This window comes from Monodon monoceros, unplaced genomic scaffold (assembly GCF_005190385.1).
Source record: "Monodon monoceros isolate NGI ecotype Baffin Bay Population unplaced genomic scaffold, NGI_Narwhal_1 Super_Scaffold_12, whole genome shotgun sequence".
NCBI lineage: Eukaryota > Metazoa > Chordata > Mammalia > Artiodactyla > Monodontidae > Monodon > Monodon monoceros.
Window position 1 is genome coordinate 12,354,922 of NW_021703768.1, and position 13,252 is coordinate 12,368,173.

Genomic DNA, 13,252 nt, shown 5'->3' on the forward strand with positions numbered 1-13,252 from the left:
AAGAAAAAGTAGGAAATAGAAAGGGAAGAGAAGCATTCATATTTTCAATGCCCAGAGATTCACATTTTGATAAATTCCCTTCAAGTATTTTCTTCTTGTTTTAATCTCTACATTTTTCAAAATTTACAAACTTAAATTTTTCAAAATTTACAAACTTAGGTTTATTTTTCAAAATTTTCAAACTTAGGTTTTCAAAATTTACAAACCTAGGTTTATTCTCTGGCAATGGTTTTTCACTGTCTTTAGCTCTTTTCTCGTATTGTGCCTACCTATTAAACTTTGGCATTCTTTAATTTCTGACCTTAATCCTCTTCTAGTCTTACCCGCTGCTTAATATAATCAATATGCCTGGCTTTATCCCATCTATGAGCTGATAAATCCCAAATAAAGATCTTCTATTTATACAACTTTCTGATGAGTAAATCCATGCTCCATTTCCTTACTGGATAACTCCACCCTAATGTCTTTAAAATTATATATCTAAGCCTGCCCTTTCTTCTCTACTCTCTTAAGATTATTTTAGTTTCAAGTAAGAGAAAACCAAGGTCAAGCTTGGTTAAATAAAAGTAAAACTAAAAATAACTTATTGGTTCCAGGATACGACTGGCTGAATACAGAAGCTCCAGTACTGATACCAAGTCTGACTGGTCCTGCTCTACCTCTGTTCTCCTAGTTTCTTTTCATTTATTTTTTTTTTTTTGAAATTTCATCTTCAGATTGATAGCCATTTGTGACCACCAGATGGCTACCACCATCTCCCCAGTCTACATGCTTCCAGGTTCTAATCGGGCAGAAAAGAATGAGCAGAACTATGCAGCTTCTGCTTTCATTCTTTTCCCAGGATCCCCGCCAAAGTTCTGAGAGGCACTCAGATTAGACTGGCTTAGGTCACATGCCCAACACTCAACCAATCACACTGACCAGAGAGATGCTATGGGCTCTTTTGTTTGGCCCTTGGTCTCACTCTTCATAGGGCTCCTGGGGACCTCCCATGGACTGAGAGTTGGGGAAGGAGAGACAGAACCTCAGATGAAACTCAGAGCTGCTACCAGAATAAAGCAGGCAGATGCCAGGCATTAACAAATACTATTTGACCCTCCTTTTGTTAATGACACTCACTTACCCAATTCCAGAATTTGACATCATACAAGACACCTGTATCTCCCTCCCATAGCCAAATAGTCAACAACTTTGTCACTTCTATTTCTGCAGTTTTCTTCAAAGCCATTCTCTCCCTGCATTCCCACTGCTACTCCCTCACACCTGGCTTTCTCAGATCCTCACAACTGATTCTTCCTGCCACTAGTCTTATACCCACAACATTTATTGAGCCACCGTTGGTTTATCTAAAATGTGTATGTGATTCTGCTACTTCACCATTTTAATGGTTTCTTTCACCTCCTACACAAGTGTAGCACCTTTGCACCTCCCTTCAGGTGTGGCCTCATCCAGCCTAGCAGCAAGCTTTTGAATATATTCTAATGGTCACTCTTTCTTATAGATACATTGGACAATTTTAAGTTCCCTAAAGAGTGTACACTCTCATCTGTCTCTATCCATTCCAATTTCTATTTTCTTCCCTGGAATATCTTTCCTTCCCTGGAATATCTTTCCTTCATTCCTCCTCCTTTACCACCATTTCCTACCACCAGCTGAGGCCATCTAATTTCCACTGGATTTATTTTCTCTTGCTCCTGTAATAAATTACCAGAAACTTAGTGGCTTAAAGCAACACAACTTTATTATCTTAAAGTTTTGGAGGTCAGAAGTTCAAAATAGGTCTTATGGGGCTCAAATCAAGGGGTCAGCAGAGCTGCATTCCTTCTGGAAGCTCTAGGAGAGAATCTGTTTTCTTGCCTTTCCAGATTCTGCAGGCTGCCTGCATTCCTTGGCTTGTGGACTCCTTTCATCTTCAAAGCCAACAATGGCATCACTCTGACCTCTGCCTCCATCATCGCATCTTGTATGATTCTCCTGTCTCCTACTTTCACTTGTAAGGACCCTGAGATTACATGGGACTCACCCAGATAATCCAGGATAATCTCCCCACCTCCATAACCTTAATTTAAATATCCATACAAAGTCCATTTTGCCATATAAAGTAACCTATTAACAGGCTCCAGGGATTAGGATATGGACATTATTGAGGAACTATTATTTTACCTCTCTCACCCACATTTTCCTTAAGAACCATGTCCAGCATCACCTGCTTTTAGACATGTCTCTTCTGGGCTTCTCCTCTTTATTTGCCTACCACCCTGTACCCTTCACTCTGGCACTCAATATCCACTCTGTCTCTCATGCAACATTAGGAGTTCCCCATGCAAAATGGCTTTGATTTATTCATTTCTGAGTGATAATGTGTGTCTGGCACAGCCAAGGAAATTAATAAATTAGAGTTCCTTGGTCCTCTAGCAACCTAAAAGCTTGATAGTTTTTGATCAGCAAATCTCAAGCTAATATCAATGTGTCTCAGAGTGACTCACAATTGAACTATTGTACATTGAAATGGAACTTGACCAAAATTCACTTTATTTTCTACATTTCAAACCAACAAATTTTATCTCTGAATTTTAGTGTTTTATATAATAATGTGGCATTGCTCTTGGTCAACTAAGAAACAGAAACACTAATTTCTTAAACAAAGCTTAAAGTTAGTTCTTGGTTTCATCTTTTACAATGAAGTTCCAAGTGCTTCCTAGGAAAAATGAAAAAAAAAACAAACTGTGGACAGTACACAGCCACTCGTGAATACATTCACTGACAGGTGTATGCCTTAACTTTTATACTCTATGTCACATTGCTCTGAATGTTCACTCTTCAGCCAGTCTTGGAGCTCTATTTTGCTATGTGCCAGAGTCGCTTTTCACCTCTCAAAGCACACACCCATCTAAAGATGCAATGGGAGCCCTGCCAGTATCAATGTGAAGCCTCTGGCTGAATGACATATCAGTAGACATTCAATCGCCGCCCCTGTGCCCTCCTTTTCATTGGAAGCTGTGAAGTAATTGCACCCGTAAGGTAGAATATAATCACAATTCACAGAAGGACACTTAGAGCTCAGTGAGCCAATTGTCAAGTAACAAGAGAATTGACCCAGATGGTTTTGTGTAAATGAGAAGTTGCTACCCCGGGGGTTCACAAAGAAGGGGATCTGCCAAAAATGTGTAAGAAAGCTGTGCAGATGGCCACCTTGATATTTCAGTGGAAATACATTTCCTTATAGGTTGAAAGACTCATTGTGCTTAACTGGGGATGCTGCAGGGTGGACAGATTTCTGTAGTGCCTTGCCATCACCACACCAGGACACAGAGTCCACAGAACAGGTTATGGTACAGCTGTGGGTAGGTACACATTTTTGTGATTAATCTGCTTGGAATTACTCATTGCCACAACATGAAAACATCTGGAACTCTTGTTTCTTGATTGTGATTATAGAGGCTTGAGGTATGGTTATCAGCTATTTGTTTATGTCGCCTAATATTTGCTTCCACAGAAAACAGTAGATTTAGTAGTCTCCTTTGCTCCACTCATCAAACTAGCCAAATATTTATCTCTCTAACGATGTCTATATGTGTTGTGTGCGTGCAGTGTTCTAGATTCAGCTTCTTGGCAATCAAGTAATACCTTATCTTATTTACTAGGATACTGATCTATATGTCCTGCCTCTTTAAACCTTCGACTTTGTTTTAATAGAATAGTATATATGTTTAATGTGATTTGACTGAATTAGCTATCATTATTAAATTATATAACACGTACAGGTAGCAGTCTATTAGAACCGAACCACACAGTTGTAGGTAAAACGCGCCCCTATTATTCTGTCTCAAGTTCTTTGGATGCTAACTGCTTACCACAAATATGACCTGCTTTTCTCACTTTGAAAACATTTATTGATAAAAGAGGCAAGAATACACAGTGGAGAAAAGACAGCCTCTTCAATAAGTGGTGCTGGGAAAATGGGACAGCTACACGTAAAAGAATGAAATTAGAACACTCCCTAACACCATACACAAAAGTAAACTCAAAGTGGACTAAAGAGCTAAATGTAAGGCCAGACACTATAAAACTCTTAGAGGAGAACATAGGCAGAACACTCTATGACACAAATCACAGCAAAATCCTTTTTGATGCACCTCATAGAGTCATGGAAATAAATACAAAAATAAACAAATGGCACCTAATGAAACTTCAAAGCTTTTGCACAGCAAAGGAAACCATAAACAAGACGAAAAGACAGCCCTCAGAATGGGAGAAAATATTTGCAAACGAAGCAACTGACAAAGGATTAATCTCCAAATTATACAAGCAGCTCATGCAGCTCAATATCAAAAAAACAAACAACTCAATCCAAAAATGGGCAGAAGACCTAAACAGACATTTCTCCAAAGAAGACATACAGATTGTCAACAAACACATGAAAGAATGCTCAACATCATTAATCATTAGAGAAATGCAAATCAAAACTACAATGAGATATCATCTCACACCAGTCAGAATGGCCATCATCAAAAAATCTAGCAACAATAAATGCTGGAGAGGGTGTGGAGAAAAGGGAGCCCTCTTGCACTGTTGGTGGGAATGTAAATTGATACAGCCACTATGGAGAACAGTATGGAGGTTCCTTAAAAAATTAAAATAGAACTACCATATGACCCAGCAATCCCACTACTGGGCATATACCCTGAGAAAACCATAATTCAAAAAGAGTCATGTACAACAGTGTTCATTCCAACACTATTTACAATAGCCAGGACATGGAAGCAACCTAAGTGTCCATTGGCAGATGAATGGATAAAGAAGATGTGACACATATATACAATGGAATATTACTCAGCCATAAAAGGAAACAAAATTGAGTTATTTGTAGTGAGGTGGATGGACTAGAGTCTGTCATACAGAGTGAAGAAAGTCAGAAAGAGAAAAACAAATACCGTATGCTAACACATATATATGGAATCTAAGAAAAAAAAAAAAGGTCATGAAGAACCTAGGGGTAAGACAGGAATAAAGACACAGACCTACTAGAGAATGGACTTGAGGATATGGGGAGGGGGAAGGGTAAGCTGGGACGAAGGGAGAGAGTGGCATGGACATATATACACTACCAAATGTAAACTAGATAGAGGTAGTGGGAAGCAGCCGCATAGCACAGGGAGATCAGCTCAGTGCTTTGTGACCACCTAGAGGGGTTGGATAGGGAGGGTGGGAGGGAGGGAGATGCAAGAGGGAAGAGATATGGGAACATATGTATACGTATAACTGATCCACTTTGTTATAAAGCAGAAACTAACACACCATTGTAAAGCAATTATACTCCAATAAAGATGTTAAAAAAATAAATAAATAAATATTTATAACTCCCAAAATAAATACCCATGAGTGTGCACTGATTTAAATAAATGATTAAATAAATAAACAAAAGGAAAAGAATAGACACATCCCCCATACAGAAAGATTTTAAATAATTTGTGGTGGCACTCCACCCTCAAAGAGGTAGAAAATAGCTGCCCACTTTGTAAATGTGGCCTTTGCATGGTGACTTACTTCCAAAAACATACATTATGGGAATGGGAGAAAAAGTAAATTTACAGTGGAGAAATCTAAAAAAATACTACCTCATTCAGATGATCAAAGTAAACATCAACAATGATAAGTGATGTTGAGAGTACACACTCATAATGTGATGAAAATGACACTTCACCGCAGTGTTCTTCTCCAAAAAAATACATAACCCCAGTCTAATCATTAAAAAAAAAAAAAAATCAGGCAAATCCCAATAGCAGAACTAGCCAGTGCTTCTCAAAACTGTCAAGGTCATCAAGATCAAGTGAAGGCTGAGAAACTGTCATAGCGAAGAGAATCGTAAAGAGATGTAACAACTAAATGTGATGTATCTTGGATGGGATCCTGGAATGGAAAATAGATAGTATGCTAAAAGCTAAGGAAATACAAATAAAGCAAGGACTTTAGTTGGTAATAATGTAACAGTGTTGGTTCGTTAATGGTAACAAATGTACCATTCTAATGTAAGATGTTAATAATAGAAGAAATTGAGGTTGGGGAGATGGGAATTCTTCATACTCTCTTTGAATTTTCCTGTAAAATCAAACCTGTTCTAAAATAAAAAGTTTTTTTTTAATATCAGCATTAAAATCTAGTTTACTTTCCTTCTTATCCTATTCTTTCTCAATTGGTTCAAACTCAAGAGTCTTATTCATCCCCCTGCCCTCAGGGTCATCAAACGCCAACATTCATCTTTACAGTAGAATCTACTTTTGTCTTCGATACGCATGAAGAATCATTTCTCCAGAGCATTTATGAACTATTTGCATTTTCAATCAGTTGAACCATTAGCTCAAACAGTTGGACCATTATATCAAGAATTTCTAGTCATTGAACCCTACAAATTAAAATGGAAGTTACAGATGTATGATTCAAGTCAATATAAGGTAGAGAAATTTGGTTTCCTGAAACAATTCAGTGCATTTTTGATACCTGTATTTCATTTTAAAGGATGGACAAAAAGCTGAAAATTTAATCATCAGTTTTGATACAACACAAATATTTATGACACTGTGGCTTATTTACTAGGTATCCAAGGTTTGAAAAAGAAAGGCTTCAACAGACGTCTAATACCTAGTTCATGTTAATATATGAAATTTCTTGTATTTCATTAAAGTTGATGTGTCTTTGGTACTACTTCATGTTTATTAATAACAATGCATGCAGCACGGCAAAAACTGTGTAAGTCACTTGATGCTGAGTTTGCGGTTGATGGTTTGAATTTCTTGTATAATTATAAATTATATAAAAGATGTTTCTCGGCCTCAGTGGAGAGCAAATTCTGTAAAATTCTCCTGGGTATTTTTTTTAATGATATTATTGGACTTATCCTTTCTTTACAAGAGTCCTGTTGTTACATTTGTCTTGTGCCTTCTTTGATGTGCTTGACCTGTTTTTTGAAAGAAAAGAAATTCATTAAAAATACATTTAAGGGCTTCCCTGGTGGCGCAGTGGTTGGGACTCCGCCTGCCGATGCAGGGGACACGGGTTCGTGCCCCGGTCCGGGAAGATCCCACATGCTGCGGAGCGGCTGGGCCCGTGAGCCATGGCCGCTGGGCCTGCGTGTCTGGAGCCTGTGCTCCGCAGCAGGAGAGGCCACGGCGGTGAGAGGCCCGCGTACCGCAAAAAAAAAAAAAAAAAAACCCACAAAAAATACATTTAAATTACATATGCTAAACAAGAAAAATGACATCATTTTCTCTCAGATCTAGAGAATAGCATGGTTGCAGTTTATTTCTTGCTTCAAAAGCCTCTCTCATTCTTATGGACAACCACGTATCAGTTAAAGCATTTGTCAAGAATTACTGATAAGGAATCATCTAAGCCACTGACTGAACGCAGATTTGTTCATTACTTAGTCATGGACAGAGGAATTTCAGCCTGCTGGTGATTATTCAACCATTTAGTTTAGCAAACATCTGAGCTTGTTCTTCTGTACCCTGCATGTATCAGAGAGTAGGAGTCAGTACACCCCTGAAAAGGGCCAGAGAGCAAATATTTCAGACTCTGTGAGCCTTAAAGAATCTGTCACATTGAGTCAACTCTGTTGTTGTAGCATGAAAGCAGCCATAGAAAATGTAAATGAACTGTGTGGCGTGTTCCAATAAAACTTCATTTACAGACAGGTATCCAGTGCATCAAGTCAGGTTTGGCCCATGGGCTGTAGTTTGCCAATCACTGTCATAAAGTGTGGCAGAGAAAATGGAGATGCAGAGACTGGTCACTCTATGAGACCCAGAATGTTCTTTGCTTCCTTCTCTGACTGGTAAAGCTCCTCTCACTTTACCACACCAGCTCACATGTCCTTTCTTCCATGAAGTCATTCTCAGCTTCACCAGATAGAGTTCGTTTTCTCTTTTTTTGCACTATACTATCATGACTGTTAATTTTCACATCTTCCATTCTTGCTAAATAATGGGAAAATGCCACCTCTGTTGTCCAACTAAACTCATACTGTGCGTAATGTGGTCAGTTCCCCTGTAGTTGAGCATACCTCATCCATCTCTGTTTCCTTGTACATTGCAGAATGTGATTACTTAATGAACACATTAAATATAAATATAAAGAAGAAAGTGATGAGTAAAACGTGTGTAGGACAAGAGCATGCTACCTGAATTCAGAGGAAGTAGAGAGTACCTTCAAAGGGAGGGATGAGAAAAAGAGGTATAGGAGGCTGCGTATTGACACAGGGGTAATTGAAGGAGGAAACAGCATTTATTCTAGACCCTGTGTGTGATAGGCAGCCTCCAGCATGGCTCATATCATCCCCACCTCCTGATATTCATTCCCTGTGCAATTGCCTCATCTTGCTTGTTGGTGGGACGTGATGACTCACATCTAATGCATAAAATACTACAAATGTGATGAGATGTGTCTTCCAAGTTCAGATCATAAGAATACTGTGGCTTCCATCTTGCTCACTTCTTCACTCACTCTGAGAAAAGCTAGCTGACACATTGTGATCTGTCCTATGGAAGGACCTTATGACAAAGAACCAATGGCTCCAGCCAACATCAAGCAAGGACCTGATCCACAGGAGGGAGCTTGGAAGTGGATCCTCACCCAGCCTAGCCTTAAGGAACCTGCAGCTCCAGTTGACATTTTGATGCAGCCTTGTGAGGGAACCTGAACACCCTGATGAGTTGCAGCTGGATTTCTGACTCATAGAAAATGTGAGATAATAAATGTATATTGTCTTAAGCTGTTAAACTGTGAGCTCATTTGTTATACAGCAATAGATAACTAATATACAATGTCAGGTGTTTTAGATACATTTTCTCATTTAATCCTCATAATAAACCTATGGAGTACCTATTATAGTCAATTTTCCTGAAAAGGAAATAAAGCCTCAGGAGATTATGTGATCTATCCAAAAATTCATGGTTAATGAGTAGCAAAAGTGGCATTCAGATTTTGCTCCTTCAGTCATCCCAGCAGTAAAAGCACGAACTAAATGAACAATAAGGAAAGAAGATAAGAATAAGGAGAGTGTTCAGGAAACCAGCATGCACGATCTGTTCTATTTCAGTAGATACTGGAAAACATAGGTGATCTTAGCCAGTTCTCCACACATGCAGGACTTATTGTTGTAAAAGCAATTATTTTTCTTTCTTAGGGGGTCTCTCCCTGTCTCTCCAGATCTGCTCAGCCGGGCTGTCCTTCTGCTCTAGAAAGAAAACTCTGCTGACTCTCATAATATTTTGGGTCACTCTTAGGTAATAGAAATGGCTGCTTTGTCCCAGACACAATCTAAATTCAGTGATTAAAAGTCTCCAGTCTAATATACTGATCAGCCCTTCAACCTTTTTCCAGGTGTAACATCCCGCCCTCCTCTCCCGATGCAGAAGAGCTGCCTGGTGCCGGCATGTGGCTAACATTTCTCTCTATCCCATAGACCTCTGCCCCCACATACTAGCTCATATTTCTGGTCCTTCAAGGGTTGAAGAGAGGGGTTTGAAAAAAGTCTTGATGGCTGGAAGAACCCATCCTTGTCTTGTACCGTTGTGAGATGGCTCAGTGATTTCTGGACCTAGCAGCTGCTTCTAGTTGATTCTTCTCACAGCACTTTCTCCAGAATCTCCTGTGGGTCCCTCTGCCTGCAGCATCTTTGAAAGGAGCTGGACCTCACCTTCTGCTAGCCTCTCCCCGTCCCCACTCAGCCTCTATTCCTGGCAATATACTTCATATCATTTTATTTGAGCACCCACCCTCACATCTGTTCCCTTGGGCAGAACCCCTTTCAAACCATGCCAAGCTTATACTCCTGCTCAGAAGGACAACGGCATCCGTTCTGTGGTACCAGACTGCTTTAGATTCCTCACACAGGAGCCAGGCATCATCCTGCTGTGTCCTCCAACTGAAGGGGACATGTAGCAAGGACTCTGAGTGGCCCCACTGAAGTACCACTCTTTAGTGTTGGAGGTTTCCCCATCCCTACCCGTTGCAGGAAGGGGGGACTCACAGCTCAGCTCTCTCCCATAATATCATCCTCAAAATCATCTCCCAACTTCAGTCTCTCAACTCATCAAAACCACCCTTAGGAACGGAGCATTTCAGTGTTGTGAAGCTCATTCTCTGCTATTTCCTTTGAAAATCTGCTTATGGCCTAGCTCCTTGCTGAGGCTTCAACGTTAACATCAAGTTTCAAGACAAGCAGAGTTTTGCTTTAAGGGGATTGATCTAGTGTATGCAGGTGAGGCTGAAGCCTGAAGTCACTGAAAGAGAAAGACTTGAAAAGCAGCTATTAAATAATCTAAGCTACAGAGAAGTGAGGTCCGAACTAGGGCAGTTGTCATGGGAATAAAATTAGGAAGGATGTCTCAAGAGTCATGGTGGAGGTAGAGCAATAGCAACTGAATGAATATGAATAGAAGAAAAGACTTGAGAATTGGAAGAAAATTCTGGTCAATAATAGAAATCAGAATTCAGAAGGAATGCATTTAAAGGGGAAATGGGATGATCAAGCATGTGGCCCTTTAGGCACTGTGGCAATATTAGGTAGAGACAAGCATCAGGGAATTAGAAAACGGGTCTTGGAATTCATAACTGAAGTTTAGCATCATCTGCACAGAGATCATTATTGAACCCACAGTAGTCATAAGGCTAACATTAAAAAGTAACAGAGGGCTTCCCTCGTGGCGCAGAGGTTGAGAGTCCGCCTGCCGATGCAGGGGACGCGGGTTCGTGCCCCGGTCCGGGAAGATCCCACATGCCGCGGAGCGGCTGGGCCCGTGAGCCATAGCCGCTGAGCCTGCGCGTCCGGAGCCTGTGCTCCGCAACGGAAGAGGCCACAACAGTGAGAGGTCCGCATACCGAAAAAAAGAAAAAAGTAATAGAAAATGACTGAGAAAAGGAGGAAAATCTGCCCCTAGATATAGTGAGACTACCCAAAAAACTGGAAACCCAGAAAAAGGCAGGGCTTTAATGAGGGGTAGTCATTAGAACCAAAAGCCGAAGACAAGATAGGAAACGAACTATTGAATATAGCCTCAGGAAAATGTCCATCATCACAGATTTTTTCTGTAGCGTTGTTGAAACCAAGCCCAAATTCCAAGGGTCGGAGACTGAATGAACAGTTAAGAAGTAGAGGCAACAGGTATAGAATAATCTTGGGGAATTTGTCTATGAGCAAGAAAAGGTCTCTTGAGAAGACAGAAGGGTCTATAAGAGACATTGCAAAATTTGGACATGTTTATAGGCAAAGGGGGAAGAGCCAGTGAGCCAAAGGTGATTCAGAGGATCAAGAGAGAAGAGAGGTAACAGTGAAATAAGATACCCCCAACGTGCAGCAGGACAGAAGGACAGGCACGGGGAAATGGGCTGCCCTTAAAATGACAGGGAAGCACGTCTACTAAACAGAAGAGAAGGAAAAGGAATAGCGGGAGAAAGCCTGAGATGCAGAAGAGGAAAGTTGAGAGAGATCAAGTTCGATGGTTTTAAACTTTTAATAAAGTACCTCACTCTTAGGGAGTGAGATAGATACGGGTTGGTTTCTTGAAAAAAAAAAAACAAAAATTTTGAAGCCATTGCTTTGGGAGGCAGAATGTTAAGACAGAGAATCAATCAGATACAAATAAAGGATTGCTGATCCAAACTTAGGGTTCACCTGAAACTAAACTTTTCTTCCTCACTGCTCACTCCATTATTAATGTCCTTCTCCTTTAATGTTAACTAAACGGCATTGGGCTGTGACTTTCTTCAGACATGCTTGCCAATTCAAGAAATGCAGGAAATAAGCAACAAGGATTTGCTGTATAGCCCAGAGAACTATATTTGATATCTTGTAATAAACTATAATGGAAAATAATCTGAAAAAATATATATATATAACCGAATCACTTTGCTGTACACCTGAAACTAACACAATATTGTAAATCAATTATAATTCAAGAAAAAAAAAGTGCAGAGAAAGCAGATAGAGCAATTACCCTGGGCAGGCACTTGGCAAAGCCGTTGTGGATGTAGGTCAGGGTCGGGAGAGAGTCCAGGGTGAAGACAGGTGATCTTTAAGTGCTGGCCACTGGTCATACAAGCAGACAAAAAGAAGTAGTGGGGTAGAGGGAATGGTGAAGATCACAGTGATGCAGGATGGAGGTGAAAAGGCAACAGGTAAGAACCAGAAAGAGGAGTACTGAAGGAAGTTGTCAAGGTTCCTCACATTGGTGGAATACAGAGATGCAAAACGATCTGAGAGTTATCAAACAAGGACAAAGACTAAGAAAGCTGAATCTGTAGCTGATGTTAAGGGGGAGCTTTTGCCCAACTTCTAATATTTTTGTCCAGGTAGTCTCTCCCATATGTATTCACTCTGTCCCACTGGAGGTGGTGTCACTTTCCTGATTGCTAAATTGGGAAGAAAAAATTAAGAGGGCTTAGATCAGCTTCTATCTCCTTCCTCTAGGGCAGTAGCTCCCCCTTAGAAAAACACCATCCTCGCTGCTATTCCATGGACGGAACACAGCTGGCATCAATCACCTTCTGCAACTGGGCAAGTAAATGTAACCAGTCCGGGGTTCTGGTCCATTTGACTCTCACTAAGCTACATCCTTCAGCTTGGCTGTTATCAATCATTTTACCCTCCATTGGTCACTCTTGAGGGAGGAGAAAGAAGGGAATTTTTTGACTAAAGCTTCTGAGAGACCATAACAGCCCACTGAAACCTCCTGATGTCTGGAATGCTTCTGGTTTATTTCAGTTACAAACTGAAACTATGAAAGAATCCCACTTAAAAATCCTCCTTGTTCCTTTCCATGCCTACTTCATGTATGTCATGGGTTTAGTCTGAAAGTCATGACTGTTTAGTTTTCTATGAATGGTTATCCATTCCTGGCCATGCAGAGTGTCTAATCTAGCCCTGAAGAGTAAGTTGGACCCAATTCTGCTAGCTAAGAAAAGCTTACCAGTGGCAGAAAATTATAATTCCAGACTGGTTCTGATGGAAAAAAAAAATGTGTGAAGAATTAAAATTGTTCATATTTTTTAGATCAAAATAAAATATTGATGTATTGAAGGTTAAAAAAATAGAATAGACCCAAGAAATTTAAATTTGATGTAATAAATAAAAATAAATTTTCACATTTTAAAACCTAATTCCCTTGTGCAGATTCCTTTTAGGCCTTTCCTTTGGATGCATGAATTTATAAACATGCAAAGATCATACTAGCCCATCACCCCAGTTCCATATAAG